This window comes from Pan troglodytes, chromosome 19 (genome assembly GCF_028858775.2).
Source record: "Pan troglodytes isolate AG18354 chromosome 19, NHGRI_mPanTro3-v2.0_pri, whole genome shotgun sequence".
NCBI lineage: Eukaryota > Metazoa > Chordata > Mammalia > Primates > Hominidae > Pan > Pan troglodytes.
Genome location: NC_072417.2, coordinates 83,821,277 through 83,844,766, shown reverse-complemented (window position 1 = coordinate 83,844,766; position 23,490 = coordinate 83,821,277). Strand labels below are relative to the sequence as shown.

Sequence of the window (23,490 nt, the reverse complement as noted above, 5' to 3'; positions counted from 1 at the left end):
ATAGCTAGCAGGAGTCAATTGAGCAAGTTTCTCTGTAATGAGAACACAGATGTCTAACTATCCCAGCTACTCAGGAGGCTGAGGCAGGAGAGTTGCGTGAACCCGGGAGGCGGAGGTTGCAGCGAGCGGAGATTGCACCACTGCACTCCAGACTAGGCAACAGAGTGAGACTCCGTCTCAAAAAAAAAAACAAAAAAACAAAAAAACTTCGTGTAACATGTTAGGACGCACTTTCCTGACCTTAGACTTAAAAGTCATTGCAGAAAGCAAACCTTTTCCCTCTCTTTTCAGAATTCTGCTCCAATTCCTAGTCTCAAAATTAGTTTATACCAAATGCAGATAACAATTAGAATCTCCGCAGCATCTGGGGATTCAGCCGAACAACTTTCATGGCTACTGCTTTGAGTCATGAGCCTGACACACTCTGCTTTTGATTATTTCTGCTCTCCTTTAGTTGTTTACTTTTTCTCATGTGCATAATCCCTTTCAGCAGGCTCCATCTCTACCCGACTCACCCTGGCTGCCGCACCTTCTAACCATTACACTGCACCCTTGGAAACCTCATTCCATCATCTACAATTGCCCTGCATCTTCAAAATTCTAGAGAAAGAGTGCCCTACTTTTTACATTTCCCATTTATTTATTTATTTCCATAGAGAAAAGATCTCACTTTGTTGACCAGGCTCGTCTTTTACTCCTAGCCCCAAGTGATCCTCTTGCTTTGGCCTCCCCAAGTGCTGGGATTACAGGCACGAGCCACCATGCCCAGTTTCCACCCCTTAACTTACATAATAGTAGCAACATCACTTCTCTTTTATTGTCCTTTTATGTGAAGGCTACTCATTCTTTCAGGCCTCACATGCCATGGGACTGAGAAGCACTGTGGCAAATGTCCTAGCCCTCACTACCTTCTTTGGCCCATCTGTATTTCTGCAATTGCATTTCCCTGCCGTCCTCCACACCAACTCCTCCAAACTTCCATCACCTTCTCTGAGGAAACTCCTCCCCTTTCTCTCACCAGGTATCTTGCCGTTTGCTCACTCACCTCTTCAGCTTCCTGCCCGACTACTCACCAGAATGCATTGCTCTGGGCCCCTCCTCCTCCCTCTTGGAAGAAGTCAGTTCCTTTCCGCAAAATTAGACTGATGATACCTCCACCTTTGCTTTCCATCCCATTCCTTTCTGAATCGGAAAAAAACTCAGGAACTGCGTTTCTTTAGTAAAGTGTCTCATTCCTGCATGCTTTCTCTTCTTCCTTAGCCTTTTGGCCTCTTTTAGCTTAAAAACAAAAACAAAACACCAAAAAAATAAAAAAATGAAACCAAACTCTTTCCCCCTACCTCTACACTTTCAGTCCCTGATTGAGCTAAAAAACCTAGCATTGTCACAGAATTCCTACGCTTCTTTATCCTAATCATTATGTATCCAGTTCTATAAACCAGTGCTTTTTAAATTTCAAAGTGCTTTTGATTTAGTTGGAGATTTTGCTGGAAAGCAGATCCTGATTTGCTTGGTCTGAGGTGTGGCCGAGTTTCTGCATTTCTAAGATGTTCTCAAGCACTGCGGCCACTACTAATCTACATATCACCCTTGAAGTGGGGATAAAAGAAAGATGCCTCCAAAATACTTTGTAAGATTTTAAGAGCCATTTTCAAAAGAGTAACACACATATATTTTTCATAAGTTATATCCAGTTACATTGAGAGAATGTTTTAATCCTAATACAGATAAAGCAATCACCATAATTTTACTGATCACTTACTAGGTGCTATGGTATTTCATTAATCTAGATGAACAAAGTGGGCTTTAAAGAGGTTAAACTGTGGGTCAAACTGACAAAAAAATAAAAATGGTTTGCATAACTATTGTTATAGTAATAAGAATCCATATGTCTTAAAATATTTTAAATTTATACTCCAGTTCCCCTTTTATTTGTCACCTTACTTCCCTATTTCCCTTTAATAATGTAACTTGGCTTTAGAAATTAACTCTTTTGTTTTTAGAGAGAACAAACAATTTTCAGTTTCTCTAAAGAATAGTTATACAGTAAACAAAGCATTTAACTAGACAATATGCTAATAAATTAAAATATAATCACATTCTGAGGTCAGATTGATGAGGTTGGAATCATGGCTTTACCTCCTAATGTGTGATCAAATTACTTAACTTCTCTGCGCCTCAATTTTCTCATAAAATGTAAGGCAGTAATAAAACCTTCTCATAGGCTGTGTTGAAATGAAGTTAAACCTCTAAAACACTTATAAAATTAACTAACACATGGCAAGTGATTAATGCATGTGTGTAGTTATTATTATTACTATTATTATTACTAAGGCATTTTTAAAATTCTGCTCCTGGGATGGTGTCTGTGATTACCCTACTGGGACAGAAAAGTAAGATTTAGCCAAATGATCCATCATCTGGGTTTGTTAGTTTTGTCTGCAGACTGAGTCTGAAGAAATCCCTTGGTACTTGAAATTCTACAGACCAATTTCTCCCCCATCTCTAATCCTCTCCAAGAAGATACAGCAGTTAATGAATTAGCTTGATCTATCTCCTAAGCTGTACTGTCATCAGCAAATTACCCCAAAGAATATTATAAATGGACGTTACAAATTAGAAATCATGTCCTTAAATTACTTCCTTCCTCCCTCTATTCTCTTATTTCAAAACCTTGCAAATCTACTACCAATCAACTTTGCTCAGTTGGACAAAATGTAATGAGGCATTTCTTATTTAGAATTGCGTATGAAAAGCTATGTAGTAGGATTTGTAGATTTGTTTGCTAAGACTATCCAATGATTTCAACTGTAACAATTTTTTTTTTTAAAAAAAACACCTGATCATCCTGCCATCAGAGGATTATTATAGGATTAGAATCATGGATACTTTGAATCTCTGTGATTCTTACTGATTTCACTTATGATTTGCCTGAGTTGATGTAATTGGCAGACTCACATTTCTTTTTCTACCTAACTGCTAAAGGGGATTCATATATGCACAAAATCATTTTTTATACTTACAAAGATATAAAGGTCATAGTGTCTATTAGCAAAGTTGGAAGGTAATTTCCTTATACTGACAGATATGAAACAAGTTTGCATTTTCTTTTGACAAATGGTAAATTTATAAAACTGGGGTTGCCCTTGAAGTTAATGAAATAAAAGACTTTATTTTTTTCCACTAGGTGAGCCTCAGAAAGTTGTGTCTTGCCTAATATCACAGAGGGGCAGTTAGGGCAGAAACAGTAGATCAATGTTTGTTTTATATGGTTACATTGCTTCTGAGTGAATGCCAACATTTAATTTGACTTCATTTTAGCTATCACTCACAATTTGGGATAAAATCAACATAGCAAAGAAATACACAATTACCACTGTCATTTAATTTTGATGAAAATGTGGTTTGCATTATTGTTTTGTCAGGGTGCATTTTGTTTACAGCTTTCTTAGTTCACTTAGGGCTGCCTATACAAATGTCTGCACAAGAAATATTCACACACAGCTATTGCTGCCCTGCTATGGCCTCGGTTGGTTCAGATTCCAAATGTTTTCATCTATGTAAGTTTCCTTTGGATGAAACTGTGAAAAATGGAGGCTAAGTCTATTAAAGATGGAAGAACACATTCACAGGCCATTACTGTCTTCCAGAAGTCCCAGTATAATAATTTAAGGGAATAAAGGAGAAAAAAAACAAAACCCACAAGAATAAAGAGAATGGGTCAGTAGACGACAATAAAGATAGAATGTCAGGGCATAAAAGTAAGACAGAGTAATGATAAATGACTTAGCAAGATAAAAAAAGCTGAATTTTGGTTTGCTACTGGGAAAAGCTATGAAGTAATCTCATGTTCATTGCAGAACTTCACCTCAAATCTGAAATTGGAAACAAAAGAAATTCTGGAGAAGAGGGTAAAGGAAATATTACCACAGGGGAATTGGTTGACTATTTGAAAAGGAAGAAATAGTTTGATAACCAGATCCTCTTGCTAGTATGCACAGCCTAGAGATTGTGGAGTCAGTATTTCAGCTGAATATTGGAGATGCTGAATATTCGCTGGAGAGAGTAAACCAAATGGCCTCTAGCCTAGGAAACAACAGTAAAAGCTAACAGTCAGCAATGAGAGCATCATGTGGAAAACAGGCATTGATTACATGTTTGTGACGTGAATGTTTAGATTCCCAGATTTCTACTCTACTTCCAGAATTCTGGCAATAGGTTCCCATCAGTCAGATTCAGCTACACAGCAAATGACCCAAAATGCAGTTGGTTAGAACAGTCATTGTATTTTACTCATGATTCTGTGGGCCAGCTGGGCCCACAGTTCTTTCGAGAAAACATGTGGAATGTATGCAAGACAAATGTGGTGTTATTTTAAATTTTCAGAAAGCAAAGACATCTTGTGTGAATTAAAAGTATGGTTACAAAGTGAAAACTTCAATAGACAACAAAATTGAAGAAAGCAACCAGAAAGTAGAAAATACAAGTGCTGAATAATAGAAGAATGAAGAAAATAAAATTATAGCAATAATCTATAGTTCCAGCTGCTAGACAGAGGGAATTTCAGAATGAAAAATAATGAAACAGAGAATGTTAGCATTTCAATTAAGACATAGACTGGGGCCAGTAAACCTTTTCTGTAAAGGACCGGATACTAAATATATTAGGGTTTATGAGACATATTTCATCTGTTGCATATTCTTTGTTTAGTGGTTTGCTTGCCTTTACAATCCTTTAAAAATGTAAAACTATTTTTAGATTACTGGCTATAAACAAATATGTTACAGACTAGATTTGGCCCTGATTGGGCAGTAATTTGACAACTGCTGGTGTAGAGAATTACACAAGCTTTTCTCCTGCCAAAATAATAACAACAACAACAATAATAATATAAATTACAGGCGTCTTCTATCTGTACATGCACAGAAATGTGAAGGAACTAAATATTACTGGAAGCTCTCTTCCAGGATAAGCAAAGATCAAAAGCTGCTCACCCAGGTGAGACCATTGTCCAAGAACTGGGTAAATACTGGTAGAATACAGGGCCTGACAAAGGCAAAGGATGTCTGCTAGATCAAGGAAAGAACAGTAGATATTTCAACAGCCATGCAGACCCCCATGACCTGCTAGAACTTTGGAAGTCTTGAAATCAAAGCTACTTCTTTTTACCCACTGAATCTCTACCACGGAACTTTGGTGCATTATGGCGTATATGGAGAGCAAGCCTAGAGTTGGACTGGAAAGATGTAGAGATATTTCCATCTTATACTGTAAGAGCATGAGAAAAAGGTTTTAAAAAACACAGTGAAAAGATGCTGCCTGACATTGACTGAGACGTTGCAATCTCAGCCAGACATTGCTAATACTAGCAAGACATTAAATAACTAGCACAAGTATATTAAAGAAAATAGAGAAAAAATATATACAAAATGAAGGAAAGGATGGCTGGAAATGTCCAATGGAGAAAAGAAATTCATTTATTAAAAGGATCAAGTGAAAACTCTAGAACTGAAAAATGTAATCCTTAAACATTATAGAATAAACTTAACAGACAACATACAGCCAAAGAAAGGACCAGTGAACTTAAAAATGGGTAAATAGAAAATGATCAAAGGTAAAAATAGGGAGAAAATGTATGTATTAAGAATAAAAAATAAACAAAAAACAAAAATACCAGTACCAAGTGGGAGAGACATATAGGATAATAATAAACAGTATAACACACATGTAATTGAAGATCCAAAGGAAACAAAAAGAAAAAGAAGAGAGAGCTATTTTTTAAGTGTTATTTTATTTGTATAAATGTATGGGATACAAGTATAATTCTGTTGCATGGATATATTGTATCTTGGTGAAGTCAGAGCTATTAGTGTGTCCATCACTGGTTAAATTGGCTTTGGTAAAGAATTTCCTAACACTCTTTAAACTCTTCATCTCAAAGATCCAAGAAGCTCAATGAATTCTGAATATAGTACAAGACAACATCTAGGCACATCATTGTGAAATGTCTGAAAAATACAATCTTAAAAGAAGGAGCAAAACAAGCACATTGCATTCAAGGAAAAAACCATAAAGTTGACTGTTTTGCTCTATAAAGGACACTATGAAAGCAAAAAGATAATGGAATAACATTTTAAATTGCCAAAAGAATATAAAAAGCAAAAAACCCTGCAACTCTAGAAAAAAATTCCTCAAAAATGGTGATAAAATGAGGCTATCTTAAGACATTTCGAAATTGAAAGAGCAACAGTATGCCAGACATGATTCTACATTTTTTTTAAGGGAAGCTATTCATTAGAGGTTCTAAATGTACAGTTTTAAAAGAATATTTGTTTTAAAAAACAGCTTTAAAAGAAGAAGAAATTCAAGGAATACTGAATCTAATATAGTGTGATAAAATAAGAACATCTTTAAAATAGGAAGTAGAAACAAATCTGAATGGTTGATTTAGAAGTAGCCACTTTTGTGACATTAAATGCTTATCCTTGTGAAAAACTGTACATTTTACTCATTGTACTAAATCAACATGGTGAAACCCCATCTCTACTAAAAATACAAAAATTAGCCAGGCATGGTGGGCACCTGTAATCCCAGCTATTCGGGAGACTGAGGGAGGAGAATTGCTTGAACCCGGGAGGTGGAGGTTGCAGTGAGCCAAGATCATGCCACTGCACTCCAGCCTGGTGACAGAAAGTCCTCATTAGACTGTCAACCTCCTTGAACTCTCATTTTCCTATTTACATACTAAATGGAGACAAGTGAGCAAGTATTTTGACCATTTTGTATTCAAATTGACCTTATTCACATTTGGAATATCAAATTTGGAATAGGTACACTTGTATTCTAAGGTTAGAATTAGCCAGCTAATTGCCTCTTCATCATAACAAAGCAAGCCAAAATCCAGCCTCAATTGTGACATAGTGTTTCTTAGCATCCCTTTCCAACCCATCACTGGCTGCGTGGACTTCTTTAAGACACCTAAATCTTTTCCATTCTTTAAAATCTCTACTTGGACTCCTGACACGAAAGAGTGCCCAAAGGAAGACAATTGTATTTTTGAACTCCAGAGGTAGTTCAGGAGAACCATTGCTAGAGTCAGCTCTTATTCTACCCCAATGGTTTTTTCAGTATAGGAGACACTGGTTTGGTCTCCAGAAGATGGTAAACAATACTTGATCTTTCTCAGTTTACAGGAGTATTGTCAATTCACAACCACTCATAAAAGTCATACGTAACATCAGTTCTATGTAATGGGCTGTTCATCTCCAATGAGAACTTGACTTACATGTACTTAGATGTACTTAGATGTACTGGCCTGGCTTTTGCTATGGTTTATATGAATTCTTATAAGAAATCAAAGGACTGGAGGTCATTTCCTTCTTGTAGCTTATGAAAGAACAGTCGGTTTTGCAGGAGATAAACCCAACATCTCTATACCTCTACTCACTCCTCTTCATGTTCTCGTCAAATCCCAACCTCATGTGATGACACAGATATCATCTACCAAAGATGCCCACACCTGCTCTCCAGTAGAGAAAAACCGTGCTCTATCTGGGCAGTCCTTGGCTACAAGCTTGTCTTATCTTCACACACCACCATCCTGACCCTGTGAGACAAGGACTATCAACAGTGCTGGGCACTGGTAAAGCCAGCATTCCCCTCTTGACTGATAACAGGGAGATGCATGAATTGGTCTTTTCAGCCAATCTCATGGTGTCCAGCCAGAGCTTATCTTCAGTTTTAAGGAAGGAAAAGCTGAAGTTGGCTAAAAGCTTTTCTTTATTCTCTCTTGCCTTGATATTCTATAAGTCACCAGGGGAGCTAAATATTGCAAAATCCTGTCATGAAAGAGCAGGCTGATAAACTGAAAAATAAAAACAGATGTGGAGCAAAGAAGGCTTATGGACATTTGTTTCTTGCTTTGGACTGGCTCAAGTGCTGGGAATCTTTATTCCTACTCCCACTAAGAAAAATCTAATATTTCCTCTGCTTCTGACTATCACAATCTTTGGATAATTCACATCTTTGGATAATCACCTCTCCCACATTGAAGTCAAAATAAAGTGATGGGAAAATGCAAAATAAAAATAATAAGTGACATTTATTGCATGTGTATGTGCCAAAAACTCTGCAGGCAATATTTCATTTAAACAGGGAGAAAGCCTGCAGCTCATATTCTAAGGCCTGATGGCCTGGAGTCAAATCCTAGCTTTAGTGCTTACTAGCTGAGTGACCTTGAGCAAGTTACTCAACTCGTTTTTGTCTCAGTTTCCTTACCTGTGCAAGGAGAATAACAATACTTTTACCAGCCACTTAAGGTTCTTGAATGGATTAAAAAGTTAATATTTAAAAATTGCTAAAAACAGTGTCTGCCATATTGTAAAACCTCAATATGAATAGACTGTTAATCTTATTATATGCAATGAAATTGCTAGTGTTACCAATCCTCATATTTTATATGAAGAACTAAATCTCAGCGAGATTAGGTCACATGTGAATTATTATGCAGAATTGGAATCAAAGCCCTCATCTGTTGGATTCCACAGCCCAAATACTTAACCATGATGCCATACAGTAGAACTTTCAAGGCAAAGTCAAAATGGAGATGCCACCAACCTATGAACACCACTGTGATTTCTACATATGTTAGGCAAATATATAATTCAGTCCCTAGTCTTGATGTTTTACTTTCACAGATTTGAATATGAATTCTACAGATTTCCCCTCAGCTTTCTATTTGCTACATGAAGGCATGACTGCTATTAGCACCCTAGGATATGAGGAATCAAAATGATGTCATGGCCAGGTCTGGTGGCTCACAGCTGTAATCTCAGCACTTTGGGAAGTCGAGGTGGGTGGATTGCCTGAGGTCAGGAGTTCAAGACCAACCTGGCCAACATAGTGAAACCCCATCTCTACTAAAACTACAAAAGTTAGCCAGGTGTGGTGGCACACACCTGTAATCTCAGCTACTTGGGAGGCTGAGGCAGGAGAATTGTTGAACCCGGGGGAGCAGAGCTTGCATTGAGCTGAGATCCCGCCACTGCACTCCAGCCTGGGTGACAGAGCGAGACACCATCTAAAAAAAAAAAAAAAAATGCCTCCAGTTTTGCAAAGGCACTAGTATCTAAGTACCCTAAGAGTGGAGTGTTTATCTCATCACATGGAAGGACTAACTAGAAAAGGTGGATACTACATCATCATCCCCCTGCTTCACCTGAGATTTATCATATCAAATTTTATCGGCTACAAGTTACAGAAGACCCAATTCATAATAATGGATTGATTATAAAGTGTTTATTATCTCACATGACAAGAATTTATAAGAACAGATGTTTCCAGGGTTCAGGTGATTTAGTAAGACAAGAATGTTATTTTCATCCTTTCCCCTCATCACATGTAGCTTATTTCCTCTTATCTCTAGCCTTGTCCTCATATGTGGCATGATGGCTATAAGATCAGCTTGATTTTTTTTTTTTTATTTTGAAACAGGGCCTTGCTCTGTTTCTCAGACTGGAGTACAGTGATGTGATCATAGCTCACTCCAGCCTTGAATTCCTGGGCTCGAGCCATCCTCCTGCCTCAGCTTCCCAAGCAGCTGGGATTACAGGCATGCACAACCACACTCGGCTAATTTTTAAAATTTTTGTAGAGATAAGGGTCTCACTCTGTTGCCCAGGCTAGTCTTGAATCCTGAGTTCAAGCTATCCTCCTGCCTCAGTCTCCCAAAGTGCTGGGATTACAGGTGTGAGCCATTGCGCCCAGCCTCAGCTCGATTTTTAACTGAGCTCATGACCTCCCTTAAAACCAGCTTAGATGTGGGACTAGTTTCTTACCACTGCTATATGAAAGTGGAATATGCATCTTTCAGAAGGGCCCTTTCTTTCTACTTTCCTCCTTCCTGCTTTTTCTACCCTTGAGATATGGCAGAATGGAAATCAGGAGACAGCCCGCATTCATCATGTCAGGATCTACTATATCAACACTGAATTGCTTATTATTACATGAAAGAAAGTGACATTTTAATCTCATTTAAGCAACTGCTACCTGGATTCTCTGCTATTTGAATCTCAATCAGTATCCTACTGATAGTATCTCTGCTAGTTTCCCCAGTAATCCACAGTCAGTATTGCAATTAGAATAATGACTTAAGGCTGGGTGCGGTGGCTCATGCCTGTAATTCCAGCACTTTGGGAGGTTAAGGCGGACGGATCACAAGGTCAGGAGTTTGAGACCAGCCTGGCCAATATGGTGAAACCCCATCTCTACTAAAAATACAAAAAAAGTTAGCCAGGCATGGTGGCGCACACCTGTAATCCCAGCTACTCAGGAGGCTGAGGCAGGAGAATTGCTTGAACCTGGGAGGCAGAGGTTGCAGTGAGCCAAGACCACACCACTGCACTCCAGCCTGGGTGACAGAGGGAGACTCCGTCTCAAAAAAAAAAAAAAAAATGACTTAAGTAGAAATCAATTAATTCCACTTACTGTCCAATGGCTACCACCATTTTGACTGCACTTAGAATCTATAATCTGTCCCCTGCCTACTTTCTATACATATCCTACCTACCCCTTGACTCTTACTGCATCTTGTCAATCCTGACCTTCTTTCTGTTCTCCAGGAAGGAAAGCAAAAGTGAAAGAAAAGCAAAGAAAAGAAAAGGGAAGAGGAGAGGAGAGGAAATAAAAGAAGAAATGGAAAGAAAAGAAATATCATCCCCACTCTAGGAGTTTATGCTTCCTGTTCTTTCCCTCCGTCCTGTTTTCCCAAAAAGCTTTATATAATCATCTTCCTAATTCAGAACTGACCTCAGCCACCATCTTCTCAATAAGATCTTTCTTATTTCTTGATCACCCTTTCTCAATCACTCCTCATCATTACTCATAACACTGCTTTATTGCCTCATGGCTCTTCACTGTACCTGAAAGTTTATTTTCTAGTTATTTGGTTATTTGTTATATTACATGTCTTCCGCCATTAGAGTGTAAGCTCCAGGAAAACTAGGAGCTCATATACCTAGACATATCTGTCTTGTAAAAGCACAGCTCAAAGTAGTTTATATTTTGTCTAGCTCTTAGTTTAATTTTCTGGATTTATTTTCATGCCATTTCATAAGCATTCAGATTGCTGGAGGGTGCCTGTTAGCTGGAGTCTTATTACATAAATGATTTTGTGTTCCCCCTTTATATGTGATGAAGATTTCAAATAGACCACACTTAAGTTACTCTCGCAATAAAAAACTAAGAGAATTTTTAAATAAAACCATAAAGAAACTTAGAAGGATTGGGGGGGTAAGGAGATAATTGGGAGAATAAACATCCAAAATGATGTCTAATTTGGTTGAAAATAACCAGGATCTACTGCATGACGCTGGGAAAAGATTACTGAAGCTCTTGACTCCTGGCCTGATTTGCAGTCTGACCTTAGGACGCCTGTTAAAATTCTCTTAAGTTGGATGGACACTTCCTAATAAATGCATTGAGAATCTTTAGATACAACAATTTCAAGTCAAGCTTGGAAGCCTTTTCTGTATGTTTTTAGTTATCTTTAAAAATTAAAAACAGCTCTGCCTGCACTTGTCTTGTTTCAGCATGGAAACGTTCCCAGCAAGTGCTTGCATGAAACAAAATAATCATTTGGAACAGGACAATTGAAAAAATGAACTGTGCCTTTTAGCTGCTTGATGACAATCCAATTGTACTGATTTTTTAAAATTAATTTTCTTATTAAACCAGTTTTAAAAATGTATTTTTTAAAATATACTCTTTCCTTATTCATTTTGCATCTGTTTTTTCTTTTTTCTTTTTTTTTTTTTTTTTAGTCCACATACTATGGATTTGGCAAGATGGAGCTATAGTTTCTGTATTTGGACGATGAACAGATAAAGAGATGTTCCATACAGAATGCAATGTTTGTTTTTGGAAATTTTACATACTTGCATTCAGTCCCATAATTATATAGATGTTTTCTGCCAGCTTTCTAATGTTTCAAGCCTATTTTCACTCTATTATTTTTCTCTAAGCAGACTTAACCTTAGAAACTGAATAATGACATCCTTCCTAGAAGAAAAAAAAAGTTTCCTCAAATTACTTCAGAGGACTTCCGTTGATGTTTTATTTTCAATAAACCTTGAGGCAAATAGCCACTTTTGAACTTTGCACTTTGCCCTCTGAGTTTCACAACCTGGAGAAAGATCAATACCAGAGTCAAAAGTGTCAGCAAAAATGAAAATGATATGCACAAATTGTTATTTATACAAGTCCCCTGATTTTGTTTACTGAGTTTAATATAAACTATGCCTTTTGATTAAAAGCAAATGTTCAAGTTCTCTGTAGGGACCTGCTGTTCTAGATGATTATATCTTGTAAGGAAAACTGCAAAGGGCAAGAATTAACATAGAAAAGCAGATGGCTAGCAGGAATTCCTTTGGTATTAAATATACTAAATAGCAGAAGATAATGACTGAGCCATGTGGCTATGTGTGGCAGAAAAGGGGAGAGAATAATTACAACAGACATAATGCTCTATTTCTTAAGGCCTTCTGACATACATATTATTCAAAACTGTTGGTATAGTATACCAAAATTAATACAAATTATCATCCTTTTGCATTAGCTACTTTAAGTCTTGAAATTCACCACAAAATAAGACAATCAAATATGCACACAAAGATGTTATCTTTAGTGCTATTTGCACTTTAGTTCTTAGAGAAATACTAAAATAAAAAGCCAAAAATAAAAGAAAAAATTAAATGATTTTTTCATTTTTCATAGAATTTAATGAATCAGCTTAAAATATTTTATGGGATATTTCTTTAAATGAGAAAACTATCATTGTATACAGATACATGAGAAAACCAAGATACTAAAACTGCATACCCAAAGTGATTCATCATTTGTAAAATCTTTAAATTTTGTATAGATTAAAATATACAAATAAGCCTAGAAGAAAAGATACAAAATTAATGCGCTTTCTCTGGAGTTGGGCCTATATTTCTTATTTTTCTTATTATACATTTTTATTTTTTAAATGTTTCCTCAAAGTGTAAGCATTATTTTTGTCATTAAGAGATAATTGTTAAAATGGGTGCTACGCTGTTGATATTTATTTCTAGGCACAAAAAGGAAATGCTATTGAACTTATTAAGATTCTACATCTTTTATAGAATCTGACGAGGCATATGGCAATGCATTCCCTACTCGTTTGCTCCCTTTTGGGGTTTCCCACTACTAAGATAGCAAACCTTAACTACTTAAAAGTATTAATGAACATCTATGATAGATTGTCGTTTTAAAAAAGATTTAGCTTAATTTTTTTTGAGTGATACATAATATACATTTATTTTTGGCTTTAGATAGTGCTAGGAATTTTAGAAGTTTATAATTCTTGTCCTCAAGGAGTTTATAATCTTGCTGGGGAAAACAGACCTGCTGTATGAAGTATTTACAGAATAATTAATGGACAATTTGTGTGGTCCTAACCAATTGTGTGTGAGGTTCCTGAGTTTATTCCTCTTCTAATATGAAGTTAATATGTAAGATAATGGCAGATATTTTGTGGAGTTAATTAAGAAGAACAAATATAGTTAAGCCACAGTCAAATTTATTAATGCTGTATTTAGTGTAGCTCAAATTAATTTCTCTAAAATATGGGAAGTGAAATACGTGCATCTTCTGTTTAATTTTAGCTCTCAGGGAATACAAATAAAAACATCCTGATTTTATCATTCAACAAATGTTTAAGATATTTCAATGAAGATAAAATGTTAAATCAAATAAGGATTAAAGCTCAGATGAGAGCTCTTTCAAGCAACCTATTGTCAGTTTAGCGACTCGTATCCATCAGAGGAATGTTGTGACCCATTAGAAAGAGTGTCTGTCCTTTGTAAGTGAATCTTCTGTGTCATGCCCTCAGGGCTTATGGTGATATATTACCTTTGTATGAGTTCTAACTTAAAAACAAAATGGCACAAACAAACAAAAACACCAAATAATTTACGAATGGGGAGACAAAATTAAAATTAGTGGGGGAAAAAGGCTCAATATCTGTAAGTAATTAAATATCACATTCGTTCTTTGGAATTTAGCAGCCAAGAGATCATGTTTCACTCCATTAATTTGTTCTTTTACTGCTCACTGTAGGAAACAAAGAATGAAAACCAGTTTCCAGATTTCCATCTTAATTAATCCACAATATCCTGACCAGTAAACTAATCTTCCATTATCAAATTTCGACCAAAGATTGCGACTTTTCTGGTAAGGGTGCCAAGAAGAAATATTTCAAAATAAAACAATAAACAATAAAATGTAACTTGCGCCTGGAATTGAAAAAACAACTATGGATTGACCAGCTGTGTAGAGTATAGCAAAGAGTAATTGCCTTGTAACAATTTTATAATAAGATATCATCCATGTTACTCTGCATAGGATTTCAAAGGAAATGATAGTACATATATTTAGCACCCGTTATAAATTAAATTGGTGCCTTAATCTTTGCTTGTCATATTTTACTCTGATTTTACATATATATATATATATATATATATATGGAGATATACACATGTATATATGGAGATTTTTACATATATATACTTTACATATATATATTTTACATACATATATGGAGATTTTACATATTATATATATATATATATATATATATATATATATATATATATATGTAGTGATTTGGCTGCCCAATATCTCAATAACAAGAAACCACAAAAAACTTAGTTTAATGCTTCTGTTTTCCTACGTATAAACAATGTGTGATTATAAACATGCACCGAAGGCAATAATACCCCTTTAACATGACCTTTAATTTACCTTTGCTTATACAGAAGTCATTTCCTATACCAAACAATAAGTCAGCTGCAATACTGAATGTACAGCTGAAAATTCATTTCATTTATTTTAAATGAAATGGGCAACTGAGTATTCCCCCAGAGTGATATTAATGGGTCACTTAAACATTAGGTGGCTGGGCTGCCCAGAAAAAGCGTTTCGGCATGGCTTCTTTTGTGAATGCCTCATTTTTATAAACCATAATCTATTGTTCCTTTCCTTCAAGAAACTGGACAAAAATGTCTATCATAGCTTAAAGAGATTTTCATATTTTATGTGCTTTGGTTTACCATTTGTCCAATGTCACCATGAGTCTTAGGGTAAGAGAACAAAACAGAGTGCCGGAAATAAACCTTATGCAAAGCAGTTCAAAGGAAGGGCCCTGTAGTGCATACTGCAGGGTACCAGTGAGCACTTCATTTCCCAGTATTGCTTTGCCTCTTACTAGTAAAGAAAGTTGCTTATAAAATAAACCACACACACTGACGGAACTCACAATTGGAACATTTAAATGATTATTTGCTTCTCTTTCTACCAGCTTGTAAAACATTATTTTCTTATTCTTCCTTAAATGGCCTGCGCTAATTACATACTATGACCCTTGCCCTCCAAGTGCCTTCATTTATGGCAGTGCATTCCTTTTCAGGGCAACACATTGGCCTGGTTTATAGGATGCTGCTACCAGGCCTTCCCTCCTGACTTCTACTTCCCTAGGTCATAAGTCTAACTCACCACACACAACCTAGCAAAATAATCCATTTTTTCAGCAGAGGCAGGTAACTCAATTGCATCCTGAGAAATAAGGCAAAATAACATGACTGATTATATGTGACTAAAATAATGCAAAATAATATATCCCTCTTTGGAATATCAACCATATCAATACAGAAATACTTTGGTGATTTCTTTCCTAAGAGAGAGAAAATAAAAATAAAAATTCAACCTAGGAATTTATAATTGAATTACCATTGTGGAGCCATTTCTAGAGGGATTATAGAAATAAGATTTGAGTTGACTTCTTAAACAGTCTGCAGATTGGAAGTTTATGAACTGTTTTGAAATTTATAACCTCAGTTTTGTGTGATTCTAAACTGGCAATGACATTAGAGGATGGAAGTGAGATTCCATGTTAATCTAAGTGTATCGGGGTAAAAGGTTGTTGAGATGATGTCGTACCTATCTTTCATTTACCTCAGACATAATAGAAGATTGAAACTCTTTTCAGTTGTGTATTTGTCAAATTGTTGAATTCAGCACAACTTGGTTGTCAGTCTCTGAATATTGAATTGATTGAGACAAATTGACCAAATAGAGATTGCTATTAAAACATAACTATAAAATTGAATCATTCAGAAACAAACTAAACATTTCTATGCACAGGGCCATATGATTTTAACCATTATTGCTATCCCTCAAAATTCTGGTAAATTTATTGCAATTATTTATTGACTTCAAATGAAACTGTTTTAGGAAGTTGAACTATTCAGTTAATTACATAAGGCTCTTAATACATTTCCTATAGCTAGACATATCTATACCATGAACATAAATACAAATTTTTGTCAATTGCTAAATGAAATAATTGTAGTTTTCATACAACTGTGACTGAGTAAGAAATATACAACAAAAGAGGAAGGTGTTTTTGGCATGCTGTTATATCTATACGTACCTAACATCATGTAAAACAACATAATGTGTGCCATTCTAATTCAATTTCTATTACAACAAGTACCTTTACTTAGAAAACTAGGATGCCTGAATTTCTGGGAAGTTAAATTTATTCAATCAAAGTGTTTGTTTAAGCAGCAATATAATTAACTTAAAAGTATTTTCATTTAAGTATGTTAAAAATCTAGATTTAAACAAATAAGCATCTATAATTCATTTATGAATACAACTGTAACTTCATTAAATAGTATATATTATATATACAATATTATGTATATTATAACTATTATACAAAAATATTTACATATGAAATTTACAACAATTTGATTTGCAAGCATATTTTCCACTTGGGCATTATATACATGTTAAATGCCTTCCCCATGGTATTTGACTTTATGTTGATATGTTTTCATCAGTAACATTTTAACATGTGATGACTTTATAGCACAGGTGGAGGAATCCTTGCTGGCCATTTCCTTGAGGATAGTGTAGTAAGGGTGACGAGTGTTAAAATTCTGAGATACTTTTTCCTATGATGGCTTGGGGTCCCTCTCCCCACCCATGTACCAGTGATGTGGGCTCTCAGAAAAGAGGCCATTTACTTGCCCTGTTGTCAGCGCATCTGGAGGCCTTGTCAAAACAATCTAATTTTACTCTGTAACTTTTTGACATTTGTATTTATTGCACCTGTCTTTGGGCATGATTTATGACCTGTCTGGTGAATATTTCTCTTCATGTTGGAGTTTACAATATGAGATAAGTGAAGCATTTAAAGGCCTTTGTGTGCTTCAAAATGGGAAATGGACATTTTGCACGCACAGCTCACCGCCTTTCCTCTTTCCTCAACCTCATCGTCACCTCAAAAATGGCCACTGTGATACACCTTTCACTCAGTTCTTCAGAGAAAGAAGACAAAGATTATGTAAGACTACATTTTCCATAATCTATTTTGCAGGGGAATTATGCATCAATAAATTCTAATGAGTGGCAAGGAAATTCACCATGGGGGAGACAGTCAATGGAAAACATGTGTTTGTTGTAAGGAGAGCCCAGTGACCTTTTGTCTTTGTAATGGTATCCTGGCTGGGACTCATCAGTGTTTCTACATGTCACCAGAAAACACACTTACCATTGGCAAAATTGCACATATTTTTAAAGCAGCCATTTTAATTAAATTGCTTAACTAGGCTGTAATCAAGAAAACTTTCTTTCCTTGAGCCATCCCCTCTGGGTCTTGGTATTAGGTTACAATTGTTTAGCAATTCTTCTTAATCTCATAAAGCACGTGCCTCAGATATGTTTTTTTTTCTATGTTCTCGTAAGAAAATGTTTTAAGTCCCTCAATTTCTACTCACCGAAGTTCAAAAGAATATGATCTACTTTAAGAAACTTCTCTAATTACTAATAAATTCTAATATTTCTGAAGAAAAAGTTTGAGATACGTGACTAGAATCTGTTTCTGTGCCTCTTTCTTCAGGCCTGCAAACTCTTTCTTTTCTTTTAACACAGTGGAAACTAAATTATCTTGAAATAACGTGAAATATGATTTATGTGTTTGTACAATTATACATTTTTTTACTTCAAATTAAGTAAAACAGATTAAAACTTAATGTGTTTTAATGATACTTTAAAAGAAAACATAGATTGCCCTGTCCTAAGCACTTTTATTTTTTTCCACCATCATCCTACCTAGAATGAAGACTCAACCTCAACCTCTCTGGAACTTTCCTGCCTGGCTATATACTTCCTTTTGAGTGAGGAAAATCTGTCAAAATGTTGTATATGCTTAATTTAAAATTATTAATATGTTCACTTCCAAGATGTCCCCAAGAGTTCACGATTTGTTTACTATATCACTATGTTATTTAAGCGTAGTCATAATTGGCACCAGCTTCTGTAAGTTACCTTTATTTTGATCAGACAGCACATATACACTTAAACATTTATTAATTTAAATGTGTTTCAAAAACTCATTACAGAAGCCTTCAAATCATAAGTGGGTTGAACTTCATTCACTCGATTTGATTTGAAAATTGAGAACTCTGACACAGTTTTAAATAGAAAACTCAATTTTCTGTACATTGGTAATTCAGACAAAAATTATACCATCAAAAGAGAAGGTAATTAACTATTGCTTTCTATGATAACTCCTTTTTTTTTTTTTTTTTTGACTGTCTTGCTCTATTGCCCAGGCTGGAGTGCAGTGGTGCGATCTCGGCTCACTGCAAGCTCTGCTTCCCAGGTTCATGCCATTCTCCTGCCTCAGCCTCCTGAGTAGCTGGGACTACAGGTGCCTGCCACCATGCCCAGCTAACATTTTTTTGTATTTTTAGTAGAGACAGGGTTTCACTGTGTTAGCCAGGATGGTCTTGATCTCCTGACCTCGTGATTCACCCGCCTCGGCCTCCCAAAATGCTGGGATTACAGGCGTGAGCCACCACACCCGGCCGATAACTCCTTAAAGCTTCGGCAGTAGGGGGTGTATAAGCAATAGTCCTTGCAGCAAGGAATCCTATAGTCTGTGCCCTTCATATCTTTACTATCCATCTGTCAACAACAAACACCTCAAGTTTCTTAATGTTTTTACCCAGAAATGACAATCTAACTCTTTAATCATTTTTGTTGTATTTCTCTCAATCCTCTCAAAATTCTCCATATCATTCTGTGGTGGTGGTGGTAGTAGCTAGACCCAAAAATGGATAAACCTGCCAGGGTTGAGCATAGATGGAAAATTACCTCACGGTTCCTACGTACAACACTTACATATATATCAATAACTTTGTAGTTGATACAGTGTTAATCTATCTTACAGACACATTCAGTGCGATGCCCCAATTTTCTTCTGGACACAAACATTAAGACTACTCCCTACCATCTTCTTGTGGTGCAACTATATTTTACTCCTGTGAAAAGTTCTGCAACATTTTCCTTTTTAGAAGATGAAGGACTTTGTTCCTTGGAAAATGCAAATGAGGAAGAGACACTATATTTGTCAACTATAATACGTTAATCACTGCAGTGAAATATATACTAGCCATTTTATTGTCAGCTCTTGCCATTTCTTGTTAGTCCATCTCCAATCCAGAAAACATAAGAAGTCCCTCTCCATGCAGTGATACAATTTCCTTCTTGAACGTACTCATCTTTAACAAGTTGGACTCTGCCAATGTGTTGCCAAGCCAGTGACATCAGCACTGGCAGGACATAAAATTGAGATTAGAAGTGGCCCCATGACATCACCCTCTTGTTCCTATCAAACAGATGGTTTTTGTATATTGTGCAATTTTAGATCATTATTCATGGTTTGGGTCAGTATAATTCAGGAAGCCAAAAAACTGCCAAGAAAAATTGACCTGGAACCAGTTCAAAGACTTAAAATGATTTTATTGATTAGATGACTAAGTTTTCATTTTCCAGAAGAACATCATGAATCATCAATATATGATAATACCTGAGTCATTTTGCATGCGGCGCGATGTTTCGAACTTCAAAACAAGATCATCTTTGAGGGGTTAACCTTAAAGAAATGTGATAATAAGATAGCTGAGGGACTTTGTTGGGTACAAATGAATGTGGGCCAGAACTATTGACTGAGGCAAGTGATTTGTTTGAACTGGATGGTTATTTATTTTCACCTTATACTTGTGGACTTCACATCCTCCTCACAGCTCAGCTCAGAGATAGTAAAGAGGTATGTTTCAAACAAGCCAGACAGGAAGCTATTTTGTAAGGCCTTGTTCAGGCATTATACCAAAACAAGAAGATAAAGCACGATTTGGCTGGCTGAGAACTTGGAGAATAAAATCGTGTTCAAAACAAAACAAAACAAAACCTAAATGTGTTCAGAGAAAGCTTTATAAGAGATCATAAGTCTCATCTATTCTTTCTTTAAAAAAAATGGAAGGAATTTTAGTAATAACACATTTAACACAGAGTAAATATTAGCTATTTTTTTAAAGATATATCTCATTATATTCATTAGATTATCACTGCCACAGGGCAAATCTCTTGCATGAGCCATTGTGAATTTGTTCCTAAACAAATTCACACTATGCCCAAACCTCTACCCCTCTATGCCTCCATTCCATCCTGCTGCCTAAGTGCTGTTCCATGTCTTTGAACATGTTACTATCTTACTTAAAATTAGTAAGACTCTTGTTGCCACCCACTTGAGTATAAATTTATGCATTAAGAAAATCAGGTCTTTTTTTTTATTTCTGCGTGGATTTCTCCTTCCATCCTGTGATGGTATATACCTGGCAAAGTTATGCACACTTTTCACAACCCTGTTTAACAAGCCTCTGTTAGGATAATTCACTGTTGACATCACAAGCAATACAGCTTTATTAGAAGGCTGTAAGTTATTAAAGTCTCTGGATAGGGGCTTATTCCTTGTCTTTGTTCCTAAAGTTTAAAATTTATAACTGGGTATAAAAGATGAGATCTTCCTACTATCACAGGATAAACCCTATTGAGATTTAGCCTTCATGGTTTACACAACTGAGTTAACATATTGCTGTGTTTCATGTTCTATCATGATTTGCATAGTTACATTCCTCCCCTCACTCCCTATGGTCAGAGTAGAGTTTTGTAATGACAGAAGCATTATAAGGAAGAGGAGGTGCTGGAGAGGTGGGAGTAGAGAAATACTTGGTATCCACTTTGGAGCTGTGTGACTGCCAAGATGTTATTTTCTACATTAGATTTTGAAATACACCATAATCATCTTCACATTTTGGGTGCCTACTATAGTGCTTGGCACATATTCACTACCTAGTAAATGTTTGTGAAAAGAATGCTGAATTGGCATTTTCATGTTGTATTTAAGTGGGAAGGCTCCGGCTTTAGTCTGTCCAGGCTGATACATTTACAACTTCTGTGACATAAGGTATATTAGTCCATTCTCACACTGCTATAAAGATGCTACTTGAGACTGAGTAATTTGTAAACAAAAGAGGTTTCATTAACTCACAGCTCCACTTAGCTGGGGAGGCCTCAGGAAACTTACAGTCATGGAGGAAAGCAAAGGGGAGGAAAGGTACATCTCACACGGCAGCAGGAGAGAAAGAGAGAAGGAGCAAAGGGGAAGTGCCACACTTTAAAACCATCAGTTCTTGTGAGAATTCCCTCACTATCACGAGAGGAGAATGAGGGAAACTGCTCCCATGATCGAATCACCTCCCACCACATCTCTCCCTCCACACATGGGGATTGCAATTAGAGATGAGATTTGGGAGGGGGCACGAGGCAAAACCATATTCTTTCACCCCGGCCCCTCCCAAATCTCATGTTCTTCTTGCATTTCAAAACAAAATCATGCCTTCACAACGGTCCCCCAAAGTCTCAACTCATTCCAGCATTAACCCAAAGACCAAGTCCAAAGTTTCATCTGAGACAAGGCAAGTCTCTTCTGCCTAGGATCCTGTAAAATCAAAAGCAAGCTAGTTACTTCCAAGATACAATGGGGGTACAGGTATTAGGTAAATGTTCCCATTCCAAATGGGAGAAATTGGCCAAAACAAAGGGGCCACGGACCCCATGCAAGTCCAAAACCTAGCAAGGCATTTCTTAAAGCTCCAAAATCATCTCCTTTGACTCCATGTCTCACATCCAGGGCACAATGATGCAAAGGGTGGGCTCCCATGGCCTTGGGCAGCTCTGCCCCTGTGACTCTGCAGGATTCAGTCTCTGAAACTGCTTTCACAGGCTGGCATTGAGTGCCTGTGGCTTTTTCAGGTGCATGGTATAAGCTGTTGGTGTATCTGCCTTTCTGGGGACTAGAGGGCAGTGGCCTTCTTCTCACAGCTGAGTGTGGGGGCTCCAACCCCATATTTCCCTTCCACACTGCCCTAGCAGAGGTGCTCCATGAGGGCTGGGCCCCTGCAGCAGACTTCTGCCTGGACATCTAGGCATTTCCATGTGTCCACTGAAATCTAAGCAGAGATTCCCAAAGCTCAACTCTTGTCTTCTGCACACCTGCAGGCATAACACCACATGTAAGACACCAAGGCTTGGGGCTTGCACCCTCTGAAGCAATGGCCCGAGCTGTACCTTGGCCCCCTTTAGCCATGGCTGTAGCTGGAGTGTCTGGGACACAGGACACCAAGTCTGGAGGCTGCACAGGGCAGTGGGGCCAAGGGCCTGGCCCACAGAACCATTTTTTTTTCTCCTAAGCCTACAGGCCTCTGATGGGAGGGGTTGCCATGAAGATCTCTGACATGCCTTGGAGACATTTTCCCCATTGTCTTGGCTATTAACATTCGGCTCCTTGTTACTTATGCAAATTTCTGCAGCTGATGGCTTGATTTCCTCCCCAGAAAATAGGTTTTCATTTTCTACCACATGGTCAGGCTGCAAATTTTCAAAACCTTTATGCTCTGCTTTCCTTTTAAACATAAGTTTCAATATCAAACCATCTCTTTGTGAACGCCTATAACTGAATGCTTTCTGAATAAGCCAGGTAACCTCTTGAATGCTTTTCTGCTTAGAAATTTCTTCTGCCAGATACCCTAAATCATCTCTCTCAAGTTGAAACTTCCACATATCTCTAGGGAAGGGGTAAGTGACCTTTGATCTACTTCCCAATACGTTCCTCATCTCCAGCTGAGACCACCTCAGCCTGGACTTCATTATTCATATCACTATCAGCATTTTGGTCAAAACCATTCAACAAGTCTCCAGGAAGTTCCAAACTTTCCAGCATCTTCCTGTCTTCTTCTGAGCCTTCCAAACTGTTCCAGCCTCTGCCCGTTACCCAGTTCCCATGTTGCTTAGACATTTTCAAGTATCTTTAGAGAAATGCCCCAAACTCCGAATGATATGGTTTGGCTTTGTATCTCCACCCAAATCTCCTCTAGAATTGTAATCCTCACATGTTGAGTGAGGGACCTGGTGGGAGGTGATTGGATCATGGGGGTGGCTTTCCCCATGCTGTTTTCATGATAGTGAGGGAGTTCTCACAAGTTCTGATGATTATAAAGT

At 36.9% G+C, this 23,490-nt stretch overlaps 1 long non-coding RNA gene across 3 annotated transcripts in view; it reads right to left on the bottom strand.

The window, feature by feature from the left end:
* LOC134808981 (uncharacterized) overlaps positions 1–23,490 on the bottom strand; it is a 525,139-nt gene that overhangs the window by 44,006 nt on the left and 457,643 nt on the right. For 2 of the 3 annotated variants that reach the window (XR_010153369.1, XR_010153370.1), the window contains exon 4: positions 1,074–1,278. The exons of the other annotated variant lie outside the window; for it this stretch is intronic. This is a non-coding gene — a long non-coding RNA (uncharacterized LOC134808981). The remainder of the gene's footprint in view (positions 1–1,073; positions 1,279–23,490) is intronic. 3 annotated transcript variants of the gene reach the window in all.